The sequence below is a fragment of the Hevea brasiliensis genome, chromosome 5 (assembly GCF_030052815.1).
Source record: "Hevea brasiliensis isolate MT/VB/25A 57/8 chromosome 5, ASM3005281v1, whole genome shotgun sequence".
Classification (NCBI taxonomy): domain Eukaryota; kingdom Viridiplantae; phylum Streptophyta; class Magnoliopsida; order Malpighiales; family Euphorbiaceae; genus Hevea; species Hevea brasiliensis.
Window position 1 is genome coordinate 85244513 of NC_079497.1, and position 22191 is coordinate 85266703.

Consider the following 22191-nt stretch of genomic DNA (forward strand, 5'->3'; position numbering starts at 1 on the left):
ACTTTCCAGCAGAAGAAGATGCAACCAAAGCTACCTCTTTTCCTTTATTGCCTGGCATATTCTTTTGGGCAATAACCAGCATGTTGAGTAATTCAGCTAAGGTGCATTCCTGTTTAGTCATATGGAAATTTGTCACAAAATTTCCAAAAGACTCAGGAAGGGACTGAAGGATCAAATCCGTTTGTAGTTGGAAATCCATGTTGAAGTCAAGATATTCCAACTGCTCAATCAGCCGAATCATCTTGTGGACATGATCCCCAACACTCTGTCCCTCAGACATCCTCATACGGAATAGCTGTCTAGATATCTCATACCTAGCATTCCTGCTGTGCTCACCATACAACTCTTGTAGGTGAAGGAGGATCTCACTAGCACTCTGCGTGTTCTCATGTTGCTTATGTAACTCATTACTCATGGAAGCAAGCATGTAACACTTAGCTCTCATATCATGCTCCTTCCACTTGTCCAAAGTATCATGTTCCTCTTGTGTGGCCTCTGGAGGTAAGGGACCAGGAACATTTGAATCTAGAACATATCCTATATGTTCAAGGTTCAGGACAAGTTTCAAATTTCTTAGCCAATCGCATGATTAGGTCCTGTCAACTGTTGTGATCAAGTATGCTTGCAAGGATATTGGATGGTGGTGGTTGTTTTGTGCTCATTTTTATCAGAAAATTAACTGCAGAAAATAACCAGATTAATTAATAAATGTATCATGTAATTAACCAAAATGATTATGGTCTTTTAATCAAATTGGTCCTCCCACTAACTTAGCGAATCCTACACTTCCAAAGTAGAAAACGGAAATCCTAGTTGGATGGCTTTCTCGTGGGTGATTGAATTCTTATACTTCTCTTGATCATCCTCCGGGACAGCCATTATTGGAATTACAATAAACTATAAGTGAGCAACTCCTTGCCCATCACATCTCATGTGAGGTTCAATCCTTTTACTAGCCCCTAATGCTCAAAATCTCAGTACATCCAATATTGACTTATCTTGCATTAGTTAAGTTGATCCCATTGAGCCAAGAATTATGCAAATAATTTTAATGTCCTCAGTTAAATCCAATATTGGCCAACAAAACATTTACATATTTACAACATCTCATGCTTAACAATTATTCTTAAGAAAATCTCTTAAATTAATTGCATCTCATGCAACTATTTAAAATTTCTTAAAATAATTGCCCCAATGGAGGGCTTATGTTATAATTACTTTAATTATAGCATTTCCAACTTAATCATTTGTTTGGAAGATTTTATAGCCAACCTAATTACTATTAAGGTCTCACTTTGCACATTATCCATTTAGCATGCATATATCATATAATTGCATACATTCCCATACATCTCATGCATTCATGGATAAGCGATAAATATGGTATGATCATGGACTTTCTAAGGGATTCAATTAGAGCCACCAAGAATTGAATCGGGGCATTCCTAGGTGCATTTCATTCATTCATTTTACAAGAGTTGCTGAAGGAGTACATAATCAACACTTGATATTGAATTCCTCCCACGGTCCCACCAATGCTCTTGACCTCCTTGAACTTCTTGCAATCCAATATTACATAGTAATCCTTGGCATACCAAGGCGAATTTACAAGAACTTAAATAAATGAAATTACAACCCAAAAATATTACAAACTTAATAATACATGCCCAAAATAAATTAAAATAAATTAATTAATTTACAATCCCAAAGAAACATAAAAGAAATAAATCCAATCACATTGGTCTTTTATAGTCCATGATCATCCATCATGCATATCACTATTTAACAATTAAATAAAACATACATTTTTAAATTAAATTGAATATCTCATATTCAACTTAAAATTCAGATTTGAATATGATTCAAATAAATTTAAAAATTCAGATTTGAATGTCATTCAATCAAATTTAAAAATTCAGATTTTAATCTAATTCAAAGACCTTCAAAAATTCAGATTTGAATCACATTCAAACATTTTTTAAAAATCAGATTTGAATCACATTCAAATATTTTTAAAAAATCAGATCTGAATTTTATTGAATCAATTTTAAAAAATCAGATTTAAATATGATTCAAACAACTTTAAAAATTCAGATTTGAATATCATTCAAACAACTTTAAAAATTCAGATTTGAATCACATTCAAAAATTTTTAAAATTCTGATTTGAATCATAATTTAATTGTGTGATTAAAACAACTAATTAAACACTTTAATTAGTCAAAGAATAGGCCTTAGATCATACAACAATTGCAGAATTAAAAGCCAAACCTTGAATCACCCATGGAACCATTGTTGCCGCCACCAATGGTGGCTTCTCCATGTGTGACGCCACATCTCATGATCCAACCAGCAATGAATCTCTTGATCTCATGATCAAACACACAATTAAATTATATAATCAAAAATCTAAATGGCAAATATAGTGGCTCTGATACCAATTGAAAGAACGGAAGCGTGAAAAACACAAGATTATACCATTGAATTCAAAAATTTTCACCTAGGGTCACAAGCACCATGCAAGATTTATTTTTATCTATTTGATTTCAATGATAAACAACATATTAAAACTCTTTTAATATGTTTTTGGATCTGTATTTGCCATTTAAGATTTTAAAATTAATCAGATTAATTTTAGAACCCTAGATTAAATCAAGAACGATTACACTAACCTCTTGATGTGCTGCAGCGTGTCTGCGCCTTTGAGATTCGTCTTCAGGACACCAGATGTTGTCCCTCTAGCTTGTCCACACCAAGAACACCTATGGCAGCCCTTGAACAGCTTCTAAAGCCTTTTCTATTAATTAGAAATTCAAGTTCTGCCTTTTAAGAGATTAGAGATGTAAACAGGACACTAGAAACAATTTCTAGTGTTCTTAATTCAAGAGATTGATGGCTAATCTCTTTGAATTGATGAGAGATGAAGAGAAATAGCTGGAGAGGCTCAAAGTGGCGTGACATATGAGAGGAGAGGCTGCTGGTTATGTTTTCTTTTCATAACCACACTTAAATAGCTAGGTTAACACATTAAACCCTAGCCACATGTCACCTTTTGATTAGCTCTAGGTTTAAGTGACCCAATCACATTGTGCCAAGTGTCAAACCTATATTTAATCTTGATTTTAATCATCTTACATGATTAAAAAAACATTTGGCAAGCTTATGTGTAATCCCATGTGTCACCATCTCATGGTGCCACCTGTCACACTGTGAAATGACCAAAATGCCCCTGTGTCTTAATTTTGAGTTCTTAACCCAAAATAATTATTTTCTTCTTCTAATTAACTTATATCAAATATAAATTAATTAATTAATCTCTATTAATTAATTTCTCACCAATTAAATTCATATTTAAACACTTTAAATATAAATTTAATTTATACTAAATCCAATAATCTAGATTTGGTTTCAAGTCATGCTAGGGACTTTGCAATTTAATTGCAAACCAAACCTATTTAATTAATCAATTAAACTCTTTAATTAATTAATTAAATCATATTTAAATAGGTGATAACTTGTGTATGTGTGTGACTTACTAGGCTCATCACTAATTGGCAATGAGACATGATATCAACTCTTAATATCATCAGAACTCTTTCTTACCATAAATGATTTCTCTAAATCATTTTATGAACCTCATAGACCATGGTTAACACCTAGCATAGCATGCCATGGCCACCCAATTAGTAATAAGGTTTACCTTAAATGAACCTACAATCATATGTTACCATGCACTAGAATCTCTCTGTTACAAAATCCCAACTCAAGCCGAGTCATGGTTTATGTCAAACTCCATTTGCTATGAATATTATGTTCTCTTTTAATTCAGTTCTTGATTAAAAGATTTTCTCATCGAAACTCTTTTACGAATAAATCTATCTGTCTGGCAGAACTTGAAACATCAAGAACAATTAAATGAACATAGGATTTTATCTCTATTTACTTAGAGGCAGATTCCATCTTGATCAACACCTACCTCCATATATAACTAGCAGGAGCCAACACATGCCCATATACCCATACATAGTACAAGTATGAAAGCGAGATCAAACTCAAACTACCTATATACAAGATAACTGTGCTATCTCGTGTCTAAAGATTATATGCACGATATGATTTATGACAAAACATTGACAAGAGTAAACTCCATGTGCTTGTCATAAGTGTCAGTTCTACCTACTTATCATTTATAAGTGCCTATCATATTTGTTATATGGCATGAGACTCACCATTCCATCTTATTTATATCTCATATAAATAACTTGGGAACAAATATGAATACAATCTTTCTGGATAAGTCATGTCCTTATTATGAAGTATCCTCGATTGTGAACCTATTTATGATACTTTGTACTAGAAATATTGTCACTCATATTCTTAACAACTTAAGAATAATATTTCTAACAAAATATCAATGGACCTTTTCTATTACACATAAATATATTATGTAAACGGAAAAGTGGAAATGCCTTTTATTAATAAAAATATGTACAAGATACATACTAAATGATATGCTCTAGGGCATACTACTAACACAGGCACCCATTTCCTTTCACTTCATATTCAGTTTCTTTCCCTTCAGTGATTTTGCCCATAACAACCATTAATTTCTCATATGTCTTCTGCCCATCCTGTATCTGTTGTAACAGATTCGGCTTCACTTGCAACTTAGCCAAAATAACTCCATCATGAGTTAAGGACAGTTGGGCATTTAGAGATCTTAATGCTACAATAGATTTTCTACTTAAAGCATTAGCGACTACATTTGCCTTCCCAAGGTGATAGTCAATCACACAATCATAATCTTTCAGGAATTCAATCGATCGCCTCTGTCTCAAATTAAGTTCTTTCTGGGTTGGTAGATACTTCAGACTCTTATGGTCTATGTATATGTAGGACTTTTCTCTATACAAATAATGCCTCCATATCTTCGATGCAAAGATAATTGCTGCTAACTCTAAATTATGAGTAGGGTAATTCTGTTCATGTGACCTTAATTGCCTGAAAGCATATGCGACCACTTTCCCTTCTTGCATGAGTACACACCTTAACCCATTATGTGAGGCATCATTGTAGACTACGAAGTCTTTTCTAGACAATGGCTGTGTTAACACTGGTGCCTTTGTCAACATAGCCTTCAGCCTCTCAAAATTGGCTTGACACTTGTCATTCCAGTTGTAACACCCTCCCAGTAGCAACTCTGTACATTCTACTGTTTCGGTGATCGGTGTCGGTCCGGACAGCTAGAATGTAACACCCTCCCGGTAACCACTCCGTACATCCTACTGTTCCGGTGACCGGTGTCGGTCCGGACAGCTAGAACGTCCGGAAAAATATTTAAACTAAATTCAGGAACCATAATTAACTCAAATATTAATAAGAAACACTTAGTAAAAATTTTAGAAATAAAATACAACCATGCAAAACGAGCCGGTGCCCAAGCGATGGGTAACCGGAGGGAAGTTGCGGTTCTCGCAACGAGGAGCCCTAGACCCGGGGGAAAAATTATAAAATAATTTTTGGGACTCCAGAGAAGGGTAATTGAGGTTCCCATGGCATTAGAATGCCAAGAAAATACCTAGAAAAATTTTTCAATTGGTACAGACGATTTTGACCCGTTAAGCCAAACGGAGGGCATTTTGGTCATTTCGCCTTCCGAGGTGATTTTTGGCCTACTTGTCCAGTTGAGTAAATAATTAATATAACGTAAAATATGAATAAACATTACTAGAAATTAAATTGGAAATGAGTAGTGAAAGAAAAGAAAAGAAAATGAAAAATAATGCAAATAATGACATATTATGATGTCATTCAAGATTTTCCACCAATCACCATTAAGCCCTCATTTGACTAACTATTAAAATGGACTAAAAGAAGACCAAAATAATAAAAATTGCAGCAGCTACTTCCCTCCCCAAAAGCAAGCCGAAAATTGCCCTAGACACCTCCATTGATTTTTTTCAATCAAGCTTGATTTTTCCCTTGTTTACACCACAAAACTCTAACTTCTCTTCATTAAAGCTTTACTCCACATCTTAAGCAAGCTCTAGGCAGCCAAGAAGGAGAAAGAAAGTGAGGTTTAAGGGCTTGGAAAATTCTGCCACTTGAGGTTAGTGCACTTATACCCATTAAACTCTTTATTTCCATGATTTTGGACTTGAACTTAGTAAGATTTGTAGTTTAAATGAACAAAAAACCTATGTGTATGAACACTTGAATTTCGGCTGCCCTAGTAAAAGAATATGTAGGAATGTTTTTGATGAGCTTGAAGTGAATTAGACACCATATTTAAAGTTATAAACATATGAGTAATGCCTTAGTAGCTAGCTAAGGTAAATGGCATAAATTATGAATTTGAATTAGGGTTTTGGGGAGTGAAAAATTGATTTGGCTTAGGAAATTGTTAGAGCACATTTTAATGGTCAATTAGTGACCATTTTAGATATGTTGACCATAATTAGAACTGAAAAATGGTATGGCAAAGTCAAGGTATAAACTGCCCTAGGACAGCAGCATAGGGACTGAAAATTCAGTCCCTTTGCACTGCCATAACTTGGGCTGTGTTAGTCCAATTGAAGTTTGGCCAATTGGACATGAACTAGGCTTATAATAGCACATTTTTGCTGAAGAAACCATGCCCAAAAGACCAAAGCAAGAGGACCAAAACTTGGCCCCAATCCGGAACCCTGAAACTGATTCTGCAGAATTGGCCAAATGAACAGTAATTGTTCATTTGGCCATAACTCACTGTATATTTGGTCAATTGACCTGAAATTTTTACAGAAACAAGTTAAGAAATAGACAAACAACTTTCATGAAGGAACCTACCCCAAATTATGGCCAGAACCCATCCAACCAAGTGACTCTAGTTACTGTTCATACACTGTAGATATGGTAATTTTCTGCAGAATGCACATTCGGCCAGCTTGGGTCTTTGGACCATATCTAGAGCTACAAAACTCCAAATGGAGTGATTCAAAAAAAGAAATTCAACTAGACAAAATAAGGAACAACTTTCATGTTTTACATTTCTTCAAATTCCTACAGTAACAGTGTCCAATGGAACAGTGAAGTTGACTCAACAAAACTGAAAATTCTGCTTGTGTTGAGTTACACTTTGGAATGGTATTAACACTTAATGCCAACAAGTTTTAAACACCAAATGTGGTAAGTTGGGAGTGCCAAAGTCAATGTACACATTTTTATTCTAAAAGTCAACATTTTTGTTGACCAATGATGAATAGTGACACCAAAAATTTGAAATTCACAAATTGAAGAATTTAAAAGTTTCAAATGCCCTAGTATACCTAACAAGATTGGTTTGGATAGTTTGGCATGCCAATAGGGTTCAATTAGCAGTACTGCACATGGCAAAAATGCCATTCTGTGATTTCATGGCTTTTAGCCATTCTGACTTTGCATTGAGACTTGGCCTTGTGCCTGAGATTATTCTGACTTGGTAGTACATTTGCCTGCACGGGTGATGCATATGCGGCCGATGGTGTGACGGCACGAGGTACTAGGTACCCAGTGCGGTTACATTATCCATCCGATCGTCTAGTGTAGGTTACTTGGGCAACCAAATGAATGAAAATGAGCAATGTAGAAGAAATAAATGAATGGATATACAAATACATGACAAACAAAACATGTACAAGCAATACATATTTATATCTGTTATTTCTTGTTATTTTATTATTGCACCACTAAGCATTATTGCTTAGCGCGTTGCTTTGCCACGCAGCGTGAGTACTGGAGATCCTGATCGTGAGCCCAGTAGACCACAGACTGGGTGAGTCCATCCTGCAGTTCTGCACAGTGTCCGTGTCACCTCACTACCTGCAGTGCATTGGTAGGGCACTAGGTGTCATTTTGATAATTTGTAGCAGATTTTTACTTTCTCATATGTATTTGAACTCATGTAATATATTTTAATGTTCATGTAAATAATGAAAGTTATGACTATGAATGCAAAAATTTGAGCATGTATTTATCGCTTGTATATGAGAAATGGATGTTTGAGAAATGAAAAGATTATTGAGAATTGAAATTTAGAAATATTGTTGAGATTTTGGATATTGGAGTTTGAGATGATGAAATACAAATATTGGAAGTGTTTTTAACAGGTTCCGAAGAACTGTTTTCTCCATTTTTAGCCGGTACTTCGCCGGATTTTCTTTAAAATCTTCGGAACCTCAAATGAATAATGCTTTTGATAAATGGTTAAAATAAATCATATTTCATAAATTAACTTCAAAAGCATGATATAAATGAATTGAGGAATATTAGAGTGTGCCAGTACACCGTGTGGCATTACTTACTCGGGTACACTGTACACGGGTAAGGGGTGTCACATAGAACGTCTGGAAAAATATTTAAACTAAAGTCAGGAACCATAATTAACTCAAATATTAATAAGAAAAATTTAGGAAAAATTTTAGAAATAAAACACAACCAAGTTAAACGAGCCGGTGCCCAAGCGATGGGTAACCAGAGGGAAGTTGCGGTTCTCGCAACGAGGAGCCCTAGACCTGGGGAAAAATTCATAAAATAATTATTGGGACTCTAGAGAAGGGTCATTAAGGTTCCTATGGCATTAGAATGCCAAGAAAATATTTAGAAAATTTTTTCAAACGGTACAGACAATTTTGACCCATTAAGCCAAACGGAGGGCATTTTGGTCATTTCGCCTTCAGAGACGATTTTTGGCCGACTTGTCCAGTTGAGTAAATAATTATTATGGTCTAAAATATGAATAAATATTACTAAAAATTAAAGTAAAAATGAGTAGTGATGAAAAGAAAAGAAAAATGAAATAAAAAGCAAATTATGACATATGATGATGTCATTTAAAAAGCTACCACCAATCACATTTAAACAAACATTTAATTAACAAATAAAAAGAGATAAATATGGCCAAAAAATTAAAGAAAGCAGCAGCCCCTTCATTTCATTCCCGCACCAAAGAAAACAAAAAGAGGAAAACCACCATTAAAGCTCCAAATGAGCTTGATTCCATAGCCAACTACACAAAAACCTCACCCTCTCTTCACAAAAAATTTTCCTTATCACTAGAGCTAAATTTGGGCAGCCATTAGAAGAGAAGAAAGTGAAAGAAAGTGAAGTCAAGCTTGGGAAAATTCTGCCCTACAAGAGGTTAGTGCCTATTATGCATACATCTTTCTCTTTCCATGATTAGAGACCTAAAATAAGCAAGAATTTGTGAATTAAATGAATGGAATTTATGTGTATGTATACAATGAATTTTGGCAGCCCTAGGGAGGAACAAGATTAAGTGTTTTTGATGGACTTAGAGTGGACTAAAAATGATGTTTAAGGTATATATATATATGTATGATGAATTGGTGTGCTAACTAAGGTAATTGGTGTAATCCTTGAAAATGAGCTAGGGTTTGGGAGTGAAACTTGGATTTAGCTTATGAAATTGTCAAAGAACATTTCAATGGTCAATTAGTGACCATTTGAGGCAAGTTCACCATAATTTGAAGAGATTTAGAGTGATGCAAACTGAATTGGTGGGCTGCCTAATGAGTGCAGCAGGGTGGCTGTGATTCCAGCCCACTTGGACTGCCATATCTTTGGATGTGTTGGTCCAATTGGTGTTTGGCCAATTGGACATGAAACTAGACTTATAATGGCACATTTTTGCTGAAGAAACCATGCCCAAAAGTGTTAGTAGTATGCCCTAGAGCATATCATTTAGTATGTATCTTGTACATAATTTTATTAATAAATGACATTTGCACTTTTTCGTTTACATAATATATTTATGTGTAATAGAAAAGGTCCATTGATATTTTGTTAGAAATATTATTCTTAAGTTGTTAAGAATATGAGTGACAATATTTCTAGCACAAAGTATCATAAATAGGTTCACAATCGAGGATACTTCATAATAAGGACATGACTTATCCAGAAAGATTGTATTCATGTTTGTTCCCAAGTTATTTATATGAGATATAAATAAGATGGAATGGTGAGTCTCATGTCATATAACAAACATGATAGGCACTTATAAATGATAAGTAGGCCGAACCAGTGACACTTATGACAAGCACATGGAGTTTACTCTTGTCAATGTTTTGTCATAAATCATATCAGTGCATATAATCTTTAGACCTGAGATAGCACAGTTATCTTGTATATAGGTAGTTTGAGTTTGATACTGCTTTCATACTTGTACTATGTATGGGTATATGGGCATGTGTTGGCTCCTGCTAGTTATATATGGAGGTAGGTGTTGATCAAGATGGAATCTGTTCCTCTAAGTAAATAGAGATAAAATCCTATGTTCATTTAATTGTTCTTGATGTTTCAAGTTCCTGGCCAGGACAGATAGATTTATTCAGAAAAGAGTTTCTGATGAGAAAAATCTTTTTAATCAAGAACTGGAAATAAAAGAGAACATAATATTCATAGCAAATGGAGTTTGACATAAACCATGACTCAAATTGAGTTGGGATTTTGTAAAGAGAGATTCTAGTGCATGGTAACATATGATTATAGATTCATTTAAGGTAAATCTTATTACTAATTGGGTGGCCATGGCATGCTATGCTAGGTGTTAACCATGGTCTATGAGGTTCATAAAATGATTTAGAGAAATCATTTATGGTAAGAAAGAGTTCTGATGATATTAAGAGTTGATATCATGTCTCATTGCCAATTAGTGATGAGCCTAGTAAGTCACACACATACACAAGTTATCACCTATTTAAATATGATTTAATTAATTAATTAAAGAGTTTAATTGATTAATTAAATAGGTTTGGTTTGCAATTAAATTGCAAAGTCCCTAGCATGACTTGAAACCAAATCTAGATTATTGGATGTGTAGTATAAATTAAATTTATATTTAAAGTGTTTAAATATGAATTTAATTGATGAGAAATTAATTAATAGAGATTAATTAATTAATTTATATTTGATATAAATTAATTAGAAGAAGAAAATAATTATTTTGGGTTAAGAACTCAAAATTAAGACACAGGGGCATTTTGGTCATTTCACAGTGTGACACGTGGCACCATGAGATGGTGACACATGGGATTACACATAAGCTTGCCAAATGTTTTTTTTTTAATAATGTAAGATGATTAAAATCAAGATTAAATATAGGTTTGACACTTGGCACAATGTGATTGAGTCACTTAAACCTAGAGCTAATCAAAAGGTGACATGTGGCTAGGGTTTAATGTGTTAACCTAGCTATTTAAGTGTGGTTATGAAAAGAAAAAATAACCAGCAGCCTCTCCTCTCATTTGTCACGCCACTTTGAGCCTCTCCAGCTATTTCTCTTCATCTCTCATCAATTCAAAGAGATTAGCCATCAATCTCTTGAATTAAGAACACTAGAAATTGTTTCTAGTGTCCTATTTACATCTCTAATCTCTTAAAAGGCAGAACTTGAATTTCTAATTAATAGAAAAAACTTTAGAGGCTGTTCAAGGGCTGCCATAGGTGTTCTTGATGTGGACAAGCTAGAGGGACAACATTTGGTGTCCTGAAAACGAATCTCAAAGGCGCAGACACGCTGCAGTGCATCAAGAGGTTAGTGTAATCGTTCTTGATTTAATCTAGGGTTCTAAAATTAATCTGATTAATTTTAAAATCTTAAATGGCAAATACAGATCCAAAAACATATTAAAAGAGTTTTAATATGTTGTTTATCATTGAAATCAAATAGATAAAAATAAATCTTGCATGGTGCATGTGACCCTAGGCGAAATTTTTTTGAATTCAATGGTATAATCTTGTGTTTTTCACACTTCCATTTCTTCAAAAGGACCAAAGCAAGAGGACCAAAAGTTGGCCCCAATCCGGGTACCCTGCAAGCCAATTCTGCAGAATGACCAAATGAACAGTAACTGTTCATTTGGCCATAACTCACTGTAGAAATGGTCAATTGACCTGAAATTTTTACAGCAACAAGTTAAGACCTAGACAAACAACTTTCATGAAGAAACCTACCCCAAATTATGGCCAGAACCTAACCCAAATGGCAGTCACAGTCACTGTTCATGTTACTATAGATTTGGTAATTCTGCATTTTTGGCAATCCGGCCAGCTGTGGTTTTTGGACCATATCTGGAGCTAAAAAACTCCAAATGGAGTGCTTCAAAAAAGGAAATTCAACTAGACAAAATAAGAAACAACTTTCATGTTTACCATTTCCTCAAATTCCCACTGCAATAGGGCTTAATGGAACAATAAAGTTAGGCTTCAAAAACTGAAAATTCTGCCCTTTTGGTTTTAAGCATAGAAATGGTAATGGCAATCAATTCCAACAAGTTTTAAATACAAAATGTGGTATGTTTGGGGTGTTAAAACCAATACACCTATTTTCTATCCAAAAGTTAAAATTTTTGTTGACCAATGAGGTGAATAGTGACACCAAAACTTGAAATTCAAAATTTGAAATTAGAAATGCATCTAGGGGACTTTAAATTGCAATTGGCAATTAATACTAGCAAATGTAAAACTCAAAATGTGGGATCTTGGTGTAATTAGAATTAACATATCCCTTAAGTATGAAAAAGTCAACATTTTGGTTGACTAGTAAGGTGAATAGTAATCAAAATGAGTAACAAACTAAGATGAAGACCAAGAACCAATTCTAAGCTTAAATGCTTAGAATTGTATGACAAATGTGGACTATGTATCTTAGTCAAAATTGTTAAAAGGAAATTAAGACTATAAATTTGAAATCCATGAAATATTCATGGATTACTTGAAACATGAAAAATAAGTCACCTAATTGATGTTAATAGATAGTTAGGGCTTATATACCCATCACAAATGGAATTCATAAAATATTAATATCTCAACTTGAAATATAAAATTTTGACTACATAAGTAGATTCTTAAATGTATAAATGAGAAAGGAAAATGTTTTGAATACAATGGTACATGTGAACCATTGTTTAGAATTGTGATCAATAAGAATAACATAATGAATGAATAAATGAACTATATTTGTCACACCAGGCTTATGGGTGGCCTTCTTGCAGTACCCTTCTAGGACTGGACTGCGACTCACAAGGTCGCTTTGTGGAATTAAATCCCTTCGCCAGAGCTAGATTCGAACCCTTATCACTCACGGGTGCTTCGCCTCTCACCAATTGAGTCGTGAGAGGCGAAGCAAACGTGAGTGATAAGGGTTCAATCCTAGCTCACAGGCGATTTAATTCCACAAAGCGGACAGTACCTTGTGAGTCGCAGGTCCGGCCTCTAGAAGGGTACGCTGGCAAGAAGGCCACCCATAGAGGGGCTTGAGCTGGGGCCCCCTAAGCCGGGGTGTGACAATATTAATGTATGAATGAGACATTAGTTCTCATTATTATAGAAAGGATAAGTATTTTGAGTACAATGGTATAAAAGGATAATTGATGTGAATTGTGATCATATAAATGATCAAATGAATGTATGAATTATAATTGAAATTTCTCATGAAATAATGAATTCATAAAACACAATATATTAATATTTAATGATATTATGTGCCCTTGTATTGCCTAGACACGTGTGTCAGATTGGATAGATTGGCATGCCAATAGGGTATTGTTTTAGCAGTACTGTGAAAGGCTTTATGCCTGTATTCATGGCTTTATGCCCGTATTCATGGCTTTATGCCAACATTCATGGCTTTTATGCCTCATTATGTGTTATCATGGCTTTTTAGCCATACTGACTGCATACGTGGTTGACGTTCTGCGTCCCATGGTATGACGGCCCGAGGCACCACGGTGTCCATTGCCAATGACCCGTTATCCAGTTTAGTCAGCCTGTCGTAGGTTACTTGGGCAGTGTAATCTATTGAAACAAATTAAGACTATTAGTAATTGAAAATATTAGAAATCAAATAAATGAGTTAATAAGACTTCAAAAGAATTAGTTAGAATTATGAAATGATCCAAACCACATAAAAAAAAAATTGTTAAGTAAAATGATAAAAGAGTTGCAAAAATAGGTATAACTTAACTAAATATTTTAAATGTACCTTCTATTGCCATATAAATATAAACTGAGTATTTTTATTAATTCTGTATTTTGTACATTATCACTGTGAATTTTGGAATTAAACGCTTCCAAAGCGAAACAAATGAGAACAAAAGATAATTAATATTAGACATATTGTATTAAATTAAACAGATTCTTAAATATTCAAATTATGCTTCGTTCTTTCTTTATTTGTATATTTTATTTTCTTGTGCTATTATTGCACCACTAAGCAGGAATGCTTAGCGCGATGGATTTGTTTCCTCGCGCAGGTACTTTGACTAAGATTTTTGGAGTCCAGATCTGCAGAAGTGGCTGGAGTATTCAAGGTTGTCACCTCCTCAGCAATGCATGTAGATAGGGCCCATATAGATCATATTTTGTATTTAGTATAAAATGTTAGATATTGTATTATAATGTAGATTATGAGCAGGTAATTAATAGAAATGTAATGTAATTTAATAAATTAGCTTTTTCATATGTAATTAATTTATATATCATGTAAATTATGAAATTATGTAAATTAAAGAAATTTGAAAATTTTACTTATGTGATTTGAGCATGAATGAGATTGTATGGATTCGAAGACAGATTTGAAATATATAGATAATGCATGGAAATGAATATGAAATTGAGATATATGGATGAGATGTGAATTATGAGATGGTTATGAAAATAATTGATGAGATTTTATTTGTAAAATATTATTGAAACTTTCAAACAGGTAAATAGTAAAATACGTCAACTGGTAATAAAATAGGGGAAACTCCGCTGGTTTCTCCGTCGAAAAATTTATTAATATTAAAATATATCGAGATCAAAATATGAAAGGAATAAAGTAAGATAAGATAGGGTGCTCCGGAACCGAATGTAACACACTTTGCTCGGCTACACTGTAGTCGGGTGAGGGGTGTTACCCCAGTCAAATTTCATATTCTTGTGTAGTAATTTGGTCATTGGAGCAGCTATCAAGGAAAATCCCTTTACAAATCTTCTATAATATCCAGCTAACCCAAAGAAACTTCTAATCTCAGTTGTATTTCAGGGAGGCTTCCATTCCATCACTGCTTCAATCTTCTTGGGATCCACTCTAATCCCTTCATATGATACTACATGTCTAAGAAATGCAATCTCATTCAACCAGAACTCACACTTGGACAATTTGGCACACAGTTTCTTCTCTTTCAGAGTCCGTAGAATAATTCTCAAATGTTCATCATGTTTTGCTTTATCCTTGGAATACACCAGGATGTCATCAATGAAGACCACTACGACCCGATCTAAATATGGATGGAAGATATGGTTCATAAGGTCCATGAATGCTGCTGGAGCATTTGTTAACCCAAATGGCATCACCAGGAATTCATAATGCCCATATCGGGTTCTAAATGCAGTCTTAAGCACATCTGCATCCTTAACCCTTAGCTGATGATACCCTGATCTGAGATTAATCTTAGAAAACACATCGGCTCCCTTCAACTAATCAAACAGATCGTCAATTCTAGGCAACGGATACTTGTTCTTCATTGTTACTCTGTTTAACTGCCGGTAGTCAACACATAACCTCAGTGTCCCATCTTTCTTCTTTACAAACAGTACCGGAGCTCCCCACGGTGACATACTGGGGCATATGAACCCCTTGTCTAGTAATTCTTGCAGCTGGATTTTTAACTCTTTCAATTCAGCAGGTGCCATCTTATATGGGGCAATTGAAATTGGAGCTGTACCCGACATAATCTCAATGGCAAATTCAACTTCCCTTTCTAGTGGCAAACTAGGCAATTCCTCAGGAAATACCTCAGAGAAATCCCTTACTGTGGGTATGTCAGACAAGTTAAGTTTACCCTCCCCAGTGTCAACCACGTGTGCCAAATAGTCTTCACACCCTTTTCTCAACCATCTCCTTACAACTGTAGCTGAGATGACATTGGACAAGAAATCTGTCCTTTCACCCACAACTATTATTTCTTCGTTCTTAGCAGTTTTCAGAGAGATTCTCTTCAATTTACAATCTACTGTTGCCTGATGATGGGATAACCAATCCATTCCCAAAATCACATCAAACTCATGGAAAGGCAGTTCGATTAAGTCTGCTGAGAACTCTTTCTTTTGAATCTTCAATGGACAGCACTTATACACCTTGTTTACTACCACACTATGGCCTAGCAGATTTGTGACCAAGATGTCTTGGTCACTTTCCTCTACTGGTATTCCCTTTTCTATGGGCAGCTTGATACAAATATATGAATGAGTTGATCCAGGATCCACTAATGCATGCACAGAAGAATTATAGAGGAGGAACGTACCCTTGATGACATCTAGAGCATCCTGTTCCTCCTTTGCCCTTATAACATAGGCTCTGGCTAGTTTTCTACCTTCTACTCTCTCCACAGATTCTGATACAGGTTTCTGTGACCTCTTTTCTATTGTCTATCCCTTCTGTTCTGCTCATTCATTCTAACTTTTTCAATATTCAGTGCAACTTCTACTAACTTGGCAAACTCTGTAATCCACAAGGCTGTAATCATTACTTTAATGTTATCATTGAGTCCTTCCTTAAATCTCTTGCATCTCTCGGCCTCATTAGGGACTATTTCCCGCCCATAGCGGCTTAGTTTGACAAATTCTCTTTCATATTCAGCCACTGTTAGCTGTTTCTGGCATGGGGTAATAAACTCCCTTCTCTTCTCTTCCAGGTATACACTACCCACATACTTCTTTCTGAACTCAGTGAGAAAGAAATCCCAAGTTATCTGTTCTGGTGGCACCTCACTAGTTACTATATCCCACCATTGGTTTACATTATTTTGCAGTAGTGATACAGCAGCTTCCAAATTCTGCTCTGGAGTACAATGAAGTTGTTTTAAGACTCTTTAGTTCTGTCCAACCAGTTTTCAGCTGTGACAGAATCATCTTCCCTTTTGCCTAGAAAATCCACTGCTCCAAACTTTCAGAGTCTCTCCATATGAGATTTTTGATGTGGAGGTCATGGTGGTGGTATAACTCCTGCCATCTGTCTAAAGAACTCAGCCATTTGTTAAAATGTGGCTGGTGCATTTGGTACTGGTGGAGCAGGTTCCCTCTTGTCTCCTGGTTCAGTCATAGATAGAGCATGACTTTCCACTTCCTCATCGACCGCTCTCTGTGATGTGGAGTCCATATTCTGATCAAAATAACAAATCAAATCAAAAGATCTGCATTAGAGTCATCTTAACACTTACAATGCAATGCATGATATGCAATCTATGTAGGTCTAGAAACGCCTAAACCGTGCTCTGAAACCACTAAATGTAACACCCCTCACCTGTCTACAGTATAGCCGAGCAAGGCGTGCTACACGGCGTGCGGGAACACCTAGTCTGTGATTATTTCATTTCCTGAGCTCAATTTAATTTTAAGAAGTCTTTTATGTAATATTCATATCATGCTGGTACTATTTTCATACTTTGATAAAATTAGTGTTTCAAAAAATGGTAATAAAAATTTAGCAAGGTGCCGTCTGTATTTCGGACAAACTGTCCTTCCAAACCTGTTGAAAATAGTTCAATATAATAATATCAAAATCTCAAATATTTCACAGTCTCTATTTCTCAGTAAAGTCAATAGACTTTTATAGTCATTAAACAGTTCCATAATACAGCCTATAATAATTTAAATATATCCAGAAAATCTCCACGTTATTTAATATATACAAGATATTACAAACTTTAGAGCTTTCATAATATTATAGAATACAAGGCTGAATTTCAAAAATACAACAGAAGTACAAAACACAAGATATCCTAAGTCTTACCATGTATGCAATGCAGTGCAGATGACTCTAGACTCCTGTGCAGATCTGATGTCTCACCTGGTCATAGGTTTGCTGGGCTCCCCAACTGTGTCTCCAATACCTACGCGTTATAAAAGCAACGCGCTAAGCAATTTTGCTTAGTGGTGTCAAATATAAATAAATATACACTAAAATAAAGTAAATAAAGTGTTTACGAATTTTTGGTAATGCTGTATGTCAGTAGATTGGATTTAGCTATTTGAATTTAATAGTACTTGAATTACTGCCCGTGTAGCCTATATACTGACTAGACTGGATAAACGGATATACTGGTACTGGGTACCTAGTACCTCAGGCCATCACACCATCGGTCACAAAGTATCTCCCGGTGTGCATTGAGGTCATTTATTTTTAATGGAAATTGAGGTCAAAAGGCAACTCTTGGTGTCAAATGACCAAAATGCCGCACTTCGGGTTATATTCTCCATTTTTCAGTAACACCGATTTTTGTTTATTTCTCAATTTTTTATTTTTTCTTTGTACTAATTTATTAATTTTTCTTTGATATTTCTAGTATCAATTACATTTCAATAAACCTTTATTTATGTCTTAAAATTAAATTCCAAGGGTTCCTCATGATCCTGAATCAACGGCCTTTTCCTGCAAGGTCACCCATCGCTGTGGTGCCGGCTTGTTTAACTTAGCTTCATTTTCTCTCTTTCATTTTTCTTTGACTTTTTTTGTATTTTCTTTTTATTTATTTCATCCTTATATGTCTGTTCACTATCATCAAAGTGTAGTTCCAGACATCCTGACTTGCTTGAACTGATATTTGGCCACTGGAACAACAAAACGTAGAGAACACGTACAGTGGAGATGTTACAAATATGGTACTCTTCGTCTGTGTATCGACTACAGGAAGTTAAATAAAGTGACCATAAAGAATAGATATCCACTGCCTCACATAAACGATTTATTTGATCAGTTGAATGGTGCAGCTGTGTTCTCCAAAATTGACTTGAGATCGGGTTATTATCAGTTGAAGGCGCAAGAGCAAAGCATTCCAAAAACTACTTTTAGAACTCAATATGGCCACTATGAGTTTTTAGTAATGCCATTAGGGTTGACTAATGCTCCAGCTGCCTTCATGGACCTGATAAATACTATATTCAGGCTATATGTAGATCAATTTATTATGGTATTCATTGATGACATTTTGGTGTATTCAAGGAGTGCAGAGGAGCATGAAAAGCACCTGAGGATTGTGCTACAGACCCTAAGGGAGAAACAGTTGTAAGCCAAGCTATCAAAGTGTAAATTTTGGCTGAAGGAAATTTCTTTCTTAGGGCACATTGTATCAACTGAAGGCATTAAGGTAGATCCCAGCAAGGTAGAAGCTATCCTTAATTAGAAGCCACCCAAAAATGTTATAGAAGTTCATAGTTTTCTAGGTTTAGCTGGTTACTATTACTGTTTTGTAAAGGGATTCTCCATGTTAGTATCTCCACTGATGAAGTTACTTCGGAAAGATGTGAAATTTCAGTGGATTGATAAATGCCAGCAGAGTTTTGATGAGTTGAAGAGGTGTTTGACTGAAGCTCCAGTCCTGACTTTACCTATACCGGGTAAAGAATATACTGCCTGCAGTGATGCTTCTCACAATGGGCTAGGCTGCGTATTGATGCAAAACTGAAATGTCATTGCTTATGCATCTCGTCAGCTGAAACCCCATGAGAGAAACTACCCTACATATGACTTGGAGCTTGCTGCCATAGTATTTGCTCTGAAGATCTGGCGACACTATTTGTATGGGGAGAAGTGTTTCATCTACACAGATCACAAGAGCTTGAAATATCTGGGCACACAAAAGGAGTTGAATTTGAGACAGAGGAGATGGTTGGAATTAATTAAAGACTATGATTGCTTATGATGGGTGTCAAATCCACTAGAAATTAAATTAACTGAAATCACCAAGTATGAAATATTATCTATTGCAAGTGGTAAATCCAGGTCGAACCCTAGAGACTGAATTATTGGATTTTCGTGCACTTGTGTAATGGAAACGGAATAGACAAAGATTGGGAGAGGGGGGGGGGGGTGTAACACAAAATCAGAAGAAAGCAGAAATTCAAGAACTAAATATGAAAAATCTCAATTTAAACAAACTTCAGCCTAAGGTAATTCTTATTCGAATGCGTTGATTTGATCATAGATAAAAGAAATATAATTATCTCTTATTGAATCCTTAACGTAGATTTACCAAACAGCTAGGTAAACCCATGACTTCCCTATACTCGTCAATTCGAGCCCAACACTCTCATTGACTCTAATTATTAACTGAGTTGGTATTAAGCAATCCTCATCAAATTAATAACTGCTTTAAGAAAAGGAAGTAGTTAAGCTGAACAACAATTTATGAAGCATAAATCATTTAATCCACCCTATTGTTTCCTTAGATTATTATCGAAAGCTGGGATCATAATCAATAAAACCTAATTGCTACTTATGTTCAATCTTACATGGCATCAAAGATATTAAATTTGACAGTCTTTCCATCAAACTCCATAGTTAAAGTACCATCATCTACATCAATTTTTGTCTTGACAGTTTTTAGCAAAGGTCTTCCAAACAAAATCAAAGCTAACTTTGATGTGGGAACACTATCCTCCATATCCATAATGCAAAAATCTGCAAGAAAAATCAATTCTCCAACCTGCACCAACACATCCTCAACTACTCCTAATGGGTAAGCATTAGAACGATAAGCTAACTGAATAACGACACAGGTTTCTTTCAAAGGACCCAAATTTAAAGTTTGAAAAACTGAATTTGACGTAACATTAGTAGATGCTCCTAAATCTGCCATTGCACGTTCAAATTTAGAATCACCTATTCTGCTTGGAATATAAAACGAACCTGGATCCTTACACTTAGGGGGTAACTTTTGCTGAATTAATGCTGATAAATTTTCCCCCACACTGATCTTCTCATTATTCCTCAACTTGTGCTTTGTAGTGCATAGTTTCCTAAGGAATTTAGCATACTTGGGAACTTGTTTGATCGCATCAAGTAAAGGTATATTCACTTATACCTTTCTGAAAGTCTCCAAAATTTCTTTCTCTTGTTCTTCTTTCTTATTTTTAGCCAACTTGCAGTGGAATGGAGGAAGAACTGAATTATTAATCTTATTCAAGTTAGGTTCAGTATTTACCTCAACTTCAGGAACTTCAGACTCTTTTTCTCCTTGCTTCTTCTTTTTCATTGGCTCATGTGGAGTCTGATTATCAACTTTTTTCCCACTCCACAATAGTATCACACTTGCATTTTCTCTAGGATTCATGACTATTTGTGATGGAAGCTTTCCAGAACCTTGAGCTTCCAGCTTACTCACAGATAAGGCTAACTGACCAATCTGCCTCTCTATATTTTGAATGCTATTTCTGGTCTCCTGTTGAAACTGTTGGGTATTATTAGCCAAAGCCTTAACAATTTCATCAAGTGACTTACCTTGATTTGAGGGAGGTGGAGGTGGAGGTGGAGGCGGTTGTGGTTGATTCACTTGTGGTCTTTGCTGCTGGTATCGGTTTTGCACCAGTTGATTCCCATAACTCAGATTGGGATGATCTCACCATCCTGGATTATAAGTATTCGAATAGGGATCATACCTGCATTGTGGTTGTCCATAATTTCCTTCTGCATTAGCATGTTGCATTGATTCATCCTCTTGTAACGTAGGATACATATCAATAGCATGACCTGAACCCGAACAAATTCCACATGCCTTAATAGTTTGCATTTTCCCTACAACCAACTGCCTCACCAAAGAAGTTAAATCATAAATTTATTTCTCAAGGTTAGATGTACCTACCTCATTAACCTTCATGGGAGTGTGATCCATTCTCATTCCAAACTGCTAAGAATTTGCTGCCACATTAGCAATCAGCCTCTTTACCTCTTCTAGTGTCTTGTTAACCAAAGCTTCTCCACTAGCAGCATCTATCATACTGTAATCCATTGGTAGAAGTCCCTCATAAAAATACTGAATCAAAAGCTGTTCACTTATTTGATGATGGGGACAGCTTGCACACAGTTTCTTAAATCATTCCCAATACTCATACAAGCTCTCTCTATTATACTGTCGAATGCCACAAATTTCTTTTCTTATGTTGGCAGCACGGAAAGCAGAAAAATACTTCTCCAGAAATATCTGCTTCATCCCATTCCATGAGTTGACAGATCCGGAAGGAAGGTAATACAACTAATCTTTAGCTGTTCCTTCCAGTGAGAAAGGAAAAGCTTGAATCTTGATTTGATCCTCTAAAACTCCTTGAGGTTCCATGCTGGAACACACAACATGAAATTCCTTTAGATGCTTATGCGGATCCTCACCTGCAAGACCAT

The 22191-nt window shown here is 35.3% G+C and overlaps 1 non-coding gene across 1 annotated transcript; it reads left to right on the forward strand.

Annotated features, from left to right (window-relative positions):
- Positions 1 to 21851: 21851 nt before the first annotated feature.
- Positions 21852 to 21958, forward strand: LOC131180344 (small nucleolar RNA R71). Its single transcript, XR_009149120.1, has one exon. It is a non-coding gene; the product is annotated as a small nucleolar RNA R71 (small nucleolar RNA).
- Positions 21959 to 22191: the final 233 nt, after the last annotated feature.